This window comes from Crocuta crocuta, unplaced genomic scaffold (genome assembly GCF_008692635.1).
Source record: "Crocuta crocuta isolate KB4526 unplaced genomic scaffold, BGI_CrCroc_1.0 scaffold61, whole genome shotgun sequence".
In the NCBI taxonomy this organism is placed as follows: Eukaryota; Metazoa; Chordata; class Mammalia; order Carnivora; family Hyaenidae; genus Crocuta; species Crocuta crocuta.
The window spans coordinates 10,742,586-10,750,393 of record NW_027528369.1 but is presented as its reverse complement, the minus strand read 5'-3'; the positions used below and the strand labels follow the sequence as shown (position 1 = coordinate 10,750,393).

Below are 7,808 nucleotides of genomic sequence, written 5' to 3'. Positions count from 1 at the left end.
GTGTGTGCTTCTGGCTTGGGGGTCAGGGAGGGCTTCTCCTCCGAGGGACATGTGAGCCAAACCTGACTGGAGAGAAGGGGGTGCTGGACAGGAAGGCGGAGGCAGGGCAGCCAGAGTGCGCGAGGCAGGCGGGGTCCCGTCTGCTGCCCCCGTCTGCGCCGGAGACACGAGCTGGGCGGTCTTGCCCGGTCTTCCCGGTTCTTGACGAGCCCAGGTTGGTCTGGAGAGAGTAAACAGGCCGTGCTTTTCCAGATGCTGGTAAGAGACGGACATGTGGCTGGGAAGTGGTCTCTCAGCCCGGGCCACGGACCCAGGTCAGAGGCGCTGAGCGGCCCGGCCTGGAGGGGACCCCTGGGCTGGGCTGCAGGGATGTTCTGGTGGGGTTGCATCTGGTCCAGGTTTGTGTATCTCGGTGGCAGACGGGACCTTCCCACCCAGGCCGACTGGCTCCCTCTCACCGCCGATGGGATGTCATGACCCCCGCTTACGGCAGCCTGGACACCAGTGTCCCCTCTGTGGCCGCGAGCGGTCTGCACTGTGGACCCCTCTGCCCACGTTCACAGGGAGGGGCGAGCCCGTCCGCCACCAGCTGGGGATGTCAGCCTTAGAGCTGGACACCGATGGGATCTGCTGTGTGATGCCTCTGTTACCCTGGGGCACATGACAGTGCCATTCTGTGCCTCGGTTTCCCCACTGTACCTTAGGGCTCTGACGCCTCGTGGCTTTTTCAGGAGTTAGAGGGTTTCAGCGCCTGGAACATGAACGGCTCTCGGCAAAAGGGAGCGAGTTTAAAATCAAATTGTGCGGGTGTGTGGCGCGTGGGGGCAAGCCCTTCCCCCCGGGACCCCTCAGCAGGGCCCCCCACGCATGCACATCCTTTACCAGGATGCCACTTGCTGAGCACACGCCACGTCCGTGAGCGCTAGACACCGGCCGTGGCTCAGCCTTCTGTGACACGTGCTGGACACCGTCCATGGGTCACCCTTCCGTGACTCCTCAGGGTGGGGTCCCCCGCCCCCTTCTCAGGTGTGAAAACCGAGGCGCAGAGTAGGAAGGCCACTGACAGTCGAGCCAGGGACCGAGGCGGGGGTGGGGCAGCCAGCCGGAGCCCGGTGTGGGAAGCCCCGTGGGCCCTTGTCCAAGACCAGCCCCACCGCGGAAGCGGGAGTTACGGGCCTCACTTGCCAGTGGGTAAACTGAGGCTCAGAGACGTGCCATTTCCCTGAGTTCAGGGCTGTTTGCAGAGGTCCCAGCTGGGCTGTGTTGCCGTGGGGACCTGCCACCCCTGCCCCCGGCCCCACTGGCCCAGGGTCACGGGGTCCCTGGGGCGGGCAGGCCAGGATGGCGGTGGGCAGGGGGCTGGGAGGCTCTGGAGGGACGTGGCTCCAGCCGCGGAAGGCCCACGGCGACTGGCAGAGGGGAAATACTAATCCTATGTTTTCATGTCATTACTTAGTCCGCGGGCGGCTGTAACACAGCAGGTGTGGGAGATGCTGGGNCCACACGTGGCTTTTCTGGGATCAAAGACAAACCTTCCTTCTGACCTTGGCCTTGGAGCCTCCTGGTCAAACCCACCCGTCTGGACCTGGAGGGTCACCCAGTGTCCTGGGTTTGCCCCCAAAGGCAGGCAGCCCCCTGAAGCCCCTTCACCTCTTCCTCAGCCTGGTGGCCCCCGTCTGTCACTGCTCGGACCCTTGTGAAATGTGTGTCTTCCTAGGAACTCCTGCCTAATTTTTCCTGTTTATCCTACACACGCCCGTGGGCGCTGGGAGCCCCCGCCCCGCACCAGTCAGAGAGGCTTCTGATGGACCCCCCCAGGGCCAGGAGAAAGGTCCCCACGGCAAGGGGGTGGCAGTGAAGGAGGAGGGGCACTTAGGGGCAGGACGGCAGGGGTCTGGGGGCTCGGTGCCCCCTCCTCCACGAGAGAACTCTTACCCCAGTCTCTGCAGCCCCCAGCCCCCAGGGAACCGTGCATCCCGGCTGCTCTGGGCCGAGTTCTGGCCGAGCTGCTGGCCACCTCCCCGGGCCCGGGCCCTGCCCAGAATTCTAGGGGCCCCTCGACCTTCTGTGCAGGGACCTTCCCACCCCGCTCTGCAGCCCAGCCTCTCACAGCTTCACCCCCAAGTCCCTTTCCCCCGCAGCCAGAAAACTGGCCCCGACCGAGGGAGCCAGAGCGGATGTCCATGCTCCATGTGGACGCAGAGACCCTGGAGGTGCTGAGCACTCGGAGGAGGGGCTGCTCTGGGCCTCACGGGGCCGCCCGCCGCTGGGGAGGCCGTGNGGGGTCTACAGTCAGAAGGCAGCTTTGGGCCCCGTGCAGAGCTCCGTCCCAGACGAGGGACCGGCAGAACCCTGCAGCCTGCGGAGCTGTGGCCTCGGGCAAGACCCCCAACCCCCCCGCCTCCATCTCCTCTTTCCAGTGGGCAGCTCTGAGGGCGCTGGGGGCGTGGAGGACGCGGGGACGGGGGCCCGACAGGGAAGGACATAGGGAACCACTGGAGGTCCTTACGGGGCGTCTGCCTCGCTGTGCGAGTCGGCCTCAGTGTCCTCGTTGGTAAAGTGGGTGACAGGAGGGTCCCCCCAAGGGCAGGTGTGTGAGGAGGGTGCCTGGATGGACAGACGAGGGGTTTCTGACGGGCCGATCTCTCCCACTCCCGGGCAGGGCTGCCAGGGGACAGGTCACTGCCCTTCCCTCTGAGCTGCCCAGCCTGCGCCCCCTCGAGACACCCCCGGGCTCTTCCTGGGGCAGGTGAGCAGAGCTGGGCTCCCAGACCCTCCAGCGGGCCACACGCGGCCGAGGGTCAGGACTCACATCTGCCGGAAGGGAGGCCGTGGGGCGGGGGAGGCAGTGCAGAGGCCCTGAGCTGGGACCAGTTGAGTAGACGACCAGGGAGGTGCAGCAGACGAGGGCAGAGAAGGCCAGGCCAGGCACAAAGGACCCCGCGGGCACTCGGGCTGAGGGCAGGGAAGCCGCTTTGTACCAGTCTTGGGAAATAGGTGTGCTTCCCAGAAGGGCAGGCGTGTGTGTGTGTGCCTTGGCTGGCGTTTTAGAACATCGGCCCTCCGCCAGGCCAGGGCAGAAGCCGGGAGTTCAAGGGCAGGTCTGGCTCCCGGCTCTGCCCCCGTCCTGCCCCGGGAGCCCTCGCCTTTGGGGGACAGTGGGGACGGGCCCTCGCTGGGCTGTGGAGCACACCGTGAGGCTGGCCTTGGCCCGACGACCTTGAAGGGGGTTTACGTGACGGACAGGAAGACGAGCATTTGTTACAAACGCGGGTTTCCTTCCGGCTTCCGCACCACCAGCCGCCAAGGTCCCTCCGTACCCCCTGCGTACAGACGTGGACGCTGAGGCTGGGGGGCAGCGTGCCAGAGTCCTCGCCACACCCCCGGGTTCTGCCGCCCTCGGGGGGGGGAGGGGGCCTGCCCCGAGCCCCCAGAGTCCCGCTCGCCCAGCAGCCCTGGGAACGGCTCCCGCTCTGTTACCCCCGAGGCTGGCCTCTGTCATCCCGGGAACTGGAGAGGGGCCCGGAACCCCCAGGCTCCCACGGGCCTGAGCCCCAGTCCCAGGAGAGGGGTCTGGGGCGGGGCTGCGTCCCGGGGCAGCAGGCCCTGAAGCAGGGCCCTGCCTGGTCTCGATAGGGGGCACGTCCCAAGCTGGGTTTGAAGCCAGCGCTGCCTCCCTGTGCCGGGTTGCCTCATCCGTGCACCTCGAACACTTACTGTGGGGTGAGCTGAGGTGATGCGTGTGATGTGCTCAGGTCCAGGCCCAGTGTGGCCTCAGGACTTTATCACCATGGCTTTGTTACCTACCTATCAGTACCCATCCCTGCCTGTGCAAAGGCCCTGAGGCAGGTTATCTGCCTACCTTCCTACTTTCTCATGACCTTTGTAAGGATCAGATGAGGGGCCAGCAGAAATCAGACCTAAATGATCAAAGCAAGGGCTCCTTACTTCCGGCAGCAATAGACTTGAGGCAGACAGAGGAAGGTTCTAGAAGCCCAGGGCTGGGAGCTCTGGGCTGTGGCCAGTTCTCAGCCAGGCCGGGAGGGCTGGGAACCACAGCCGGACAGGGACAGTGATGGATGGGGTGGCTTGTTCCGGCACATTCCATGTTCTTTCCCACCGGCTCCACCCGGCCTCGGAGAGCTGCTTCCTCTGTGGACGGATTAGAGATCAGCTGAGGACTGGATACACTGTCTGGGAAAGACACTGGGTGTCCCCTGGGCCTGCGGCGTGCGGGCTGAGGTCTGGGAATGTTCTCAGGCCTCTGCTCGCCGCGCCTTTGGCTCCTCCGCTTGCTGGGACGCCCAGGCATGAGCCGACTCGTGCACGCCCAGCCCACGCCAGGCCCCAGCCCCCAGCGTGCAGGGTGGGAGCCGCCAAAGGAGAGCCCCCGGGGGGGGGAGTGGACAGCCGATGGGAAGAGGGGGACACTGCAGGCTGTGGGCAGGTGGACGAGCTGCCCGGGTCATTTCCAGCCTCCCACGCAGCTGTGTGAGCTGAGCAGGTCACCGGGCCTCCCTGGGCCTCGGTTTCCCCATCTGTAAGTGGAGACCAGAAGAGCGTCGGAGGGCTGTGGGAAGGTCACNTCTGCGCCCGGCCCACGGGCTGAGGGGCTGCCACTCCCACGGTTGCCCTGCCTGGTCAGCACGAGGCCGCGGCTCCGGCCGAGACGCTGTGCGGGGCCGCAGGGGTGCTGGTGAACCCCGGCATCTGGTGACACGGCTCCGCATCCCTTCCCTGGGTCCCGTGCTTTCTTCCGCTCGTGTGGCCGGACCCTTGCTCCGCTGAGACAGGTGTCTGCGCCCACGGGGCTGGGCCTGGCAGGGGTGCTGGGGGGGAACCGGTGACTCCTCGGCCCTCGCTGCTGACGGGACGGGGGGTGGGGGGCTCACAGGGACGCTGCTGGCCGGGTCTCGTTTCTTCTTCCCGGGCCCCCCAAGATCAGAAGGGGCTCCCCGCAGCCAGGAAGTCGGTCCTCACACTCACCTGCCTGAGCTGGGACTCGGGACAGTGGCCTCCAACCCCCGACGGCCGTCCCTCGGGTTCTGGGAGGCCCACGTGGCGTTCCCGGGGCAGCTGGGTAACGGCCCGGGCTGCTGTGGCTTCAGAACTTTCCGATCGACCGGCCGATCGCCCCCCCAGCTCCGAGACCCTGAGCCCGGCACTTGTTTTCTCTGAGTGTCGGTTTCGTTATCTAAAAACAGATCACGGACTTCTGTTATCACATGGGATCCCTAATAAAAATCGTCCTCGGGGTCACTTTGCTTCCCCCGACCTGTGGGCCGGGCAGGCTAACGTGCGTGCAGCACACGGTAAGCCTGTGGGGGCGGGGGGCTCAGGCCATTGAGGGTCCAGCTCTTGGTTTTGGCTCAGGTCATGGTCCTGGGGTTGTGGGATTGAGCCCCGCGCGGGCTCCGAGCTGCGTGTGGGGCCTGCTGGGGATGCTCTCTGTTCCTCCCCTGCACACGCTCTCTCTAAAATAAAGATTACGTACACGCACGCCATGAGAAAACAATGTGACTGGATCTGCCGAACCAGAGGCCCCTGGAGGGGAGCCCCCGCCGAGGCTGAGAGCCTTAATCAGCCCCGAATCAGAAGAGCAGAAGGCGGGATGGCCCAGGGGGCGTGTCAGGGGCAGGGCCGGCCAGGTGACCCTGGGGAGTCGACGTGACACCCGGGGCCCTGACGTGCATTCTGGGGAAGGTGTGAGGACTCCAGCATGTGGAGCCTGGGGTGACGCATTGGGCAGGGGTGCGGGGGGGCTGAGAACCAGGGAGGTCTCGGGGGCTTCCGGGAGGCAGGCTGTCCAGCCCTCACCGGCCCCCTTGGCAGCCTGGGTAGGAAGCGGGATGCCAGCACCCGGCATCGCTGGTGGGGCCCTTCCCCCCACAGCCCTGCACCCTGAGCCCGGCCACGGGGGAGCCTCGGGGAGTCGGAGCCCTGATGAGGGTCTTCAGGGGACCCAGGAGCATCCCTTGACCCGGCGTGGGGCCTTGGGAGGGGGCTGGGCCGGAAGCCAGTGCCAGGAGGAGGCCACCCCTGTGTGGCAGCTGGTCGGGCTGGGGGCCGGTCGGGCTGAAGCCCCCACACGAGCTGGGGACTCAGGGACGGGGAAGAGATGATAACCGCTAACAGTAACTGACGGTGTGAGCATGGCGGGTGCAGCCCTGCCTCCTCCGATCTGAAGCGTGGGGTCCCCTCTCCTGAGGAAGGGAGGTCAAAGCTGAGCCACCAGGAGGGAAAGAACGTTCCAGGCAGGTGTGCAGGGCTCAGAGTGGGGGCGCCCTGGGCGCTGGAGGAGGGGCGAGGAGGTGGTGTGGTGGATGGGGCCCAGGAGGGGCAGGGGCGGTGGCCTGCGGCGCGTGAGGAGCCCGCGTGCTCCCTGCTGCCCACAGCGTCGGTCCGCGTGTGCCGGCGCCGCCCGGCCGACCCTCCTTCCTGCTGATTCTCACCTAGGCTCCCTGAACACTCTTGCCTCTGGCCCTTGCACTCTCTGTTCCCTCAGCACAAATGCTGTTCCTCAGCACCACACCCCACTGCTCTTCCCCGAGGGCCTGTTCTCTGGGCTGCGGCCTGTGCTGAAGGCAGCCGTGGCAGCGGGGTCCTGGCACCCAAGCTGCTCCAAAGCCTTTGCCGCAGTTCACCAGGCGCTACCCCGNGGGCTCCTGAGGCCCGGGCTGTGCGCCTGCCACCCACCCCCCGCCCCGTCCCTGCGGCCTCTTCCGAAGGGTGTGTGCGGATAGTGAGGCCCTTCCGAGTCCCGCAGACCACGTGGCCCTGCGTGCTGTGCGCCCTCCTCAGAGGCCGCTTGTCTCTGTGCCTGTGAATCAGGGCGACGGCAGCACCCCCAACCCCCAGGGCTTCAGGGCGGAGAGCAAGCCGTGAGTGCTGGCGTGTCTCCTCTGTGACCCCTCCTCAGAGCCACTGTGCATCCACGGGACACACGTGTCCCTGAGCCAGGTGCTCAAAGGCGGTGGGGCCTCCATGCCCCGGGCGGGCTGCCCGGGCAGGTTCCCTCTGCCCCTCCTGCAGGCGAGGCCGGGACGGAGCCCCCCGTGGGAAGGGCTTCGGAGAGTGGGAACAGGCCACGTGTCCCCCGTGTCCCAGCCTGGCATCCGAAACGCCCCCCAGACCCCGCCCCGGGCGACCTGTCAGACGAAGGGCGGAGGGCGTGGGTCTGCGCCCCGCAGGGCGGCCCGGGGCCCGCGGTGGCCGCCGCCTTTGCCTTCTTTGGTTGTCACCGGGGACTGGCCGCCGTTGATGGGCCCCACAGCTGCAGTGCACGTGTGCGCGGCCGTCAGCTTCCCGACAGGCGGGCGCGGGGGGCAGGGCGCCCGGCGGGAGGCAGGCCAGCGGCTGCAGCTGAGTGGGCAGCAGGTGCGGCGTGGCCCGGTGGCTGCTAGTGACCGGCTGCCTCCTGCTCCGTGGGGCCCGGTGGGGAGCCGTCCTCTTGACTGGCCGCGAGCAGGGCCAGAGCGCAGAGCGCAGAGGGCTGGCACGGCCCCACGGGTGCCCTGTGAAGGGGAGACGGGGGCCGCGCCATATGGGGCACGGGATAACGATAAACGCCGTTTGTTAGCGTTATTAGTCACCGACCCCCAGAGGCTGTTGCCCCGGGCGCACGTGTGCCTCTGTCTGTCTGTCCTGGTCCCGTGGGGACCCTGGGAAAGGGGGCGTGAGATGTAGTCACGCGGGGACAGCTAATGGGTGCGGAGCCCTGGCCGCGGCCCCGCCCCTGGGTGAGCCCCCTCAGTGTCAGCAGGGTGAGCTGGGGCAGCCTGGGCTGCAGCAGGTAGAGGCGGCCGGCC

At 67.1% G+C, this 7,808-nt stretch overlaps 1 protein-coding gene across 1 annotated transcript in view; it reads left to right on the top strand.

Annotated features, from left to right (window-relative positions):
* The window catches only part of CBFA2T3 (CBFA2/RUNX1 partner transcriptional co-repressor 3), an 82,188-nt gene that overhangs the window by 46,210 nt on the left and 28,170 nt on the right, over positions 1–7,808 (top strand). The gene's annotated exons all lie outside the window — the stretch shown is intronic.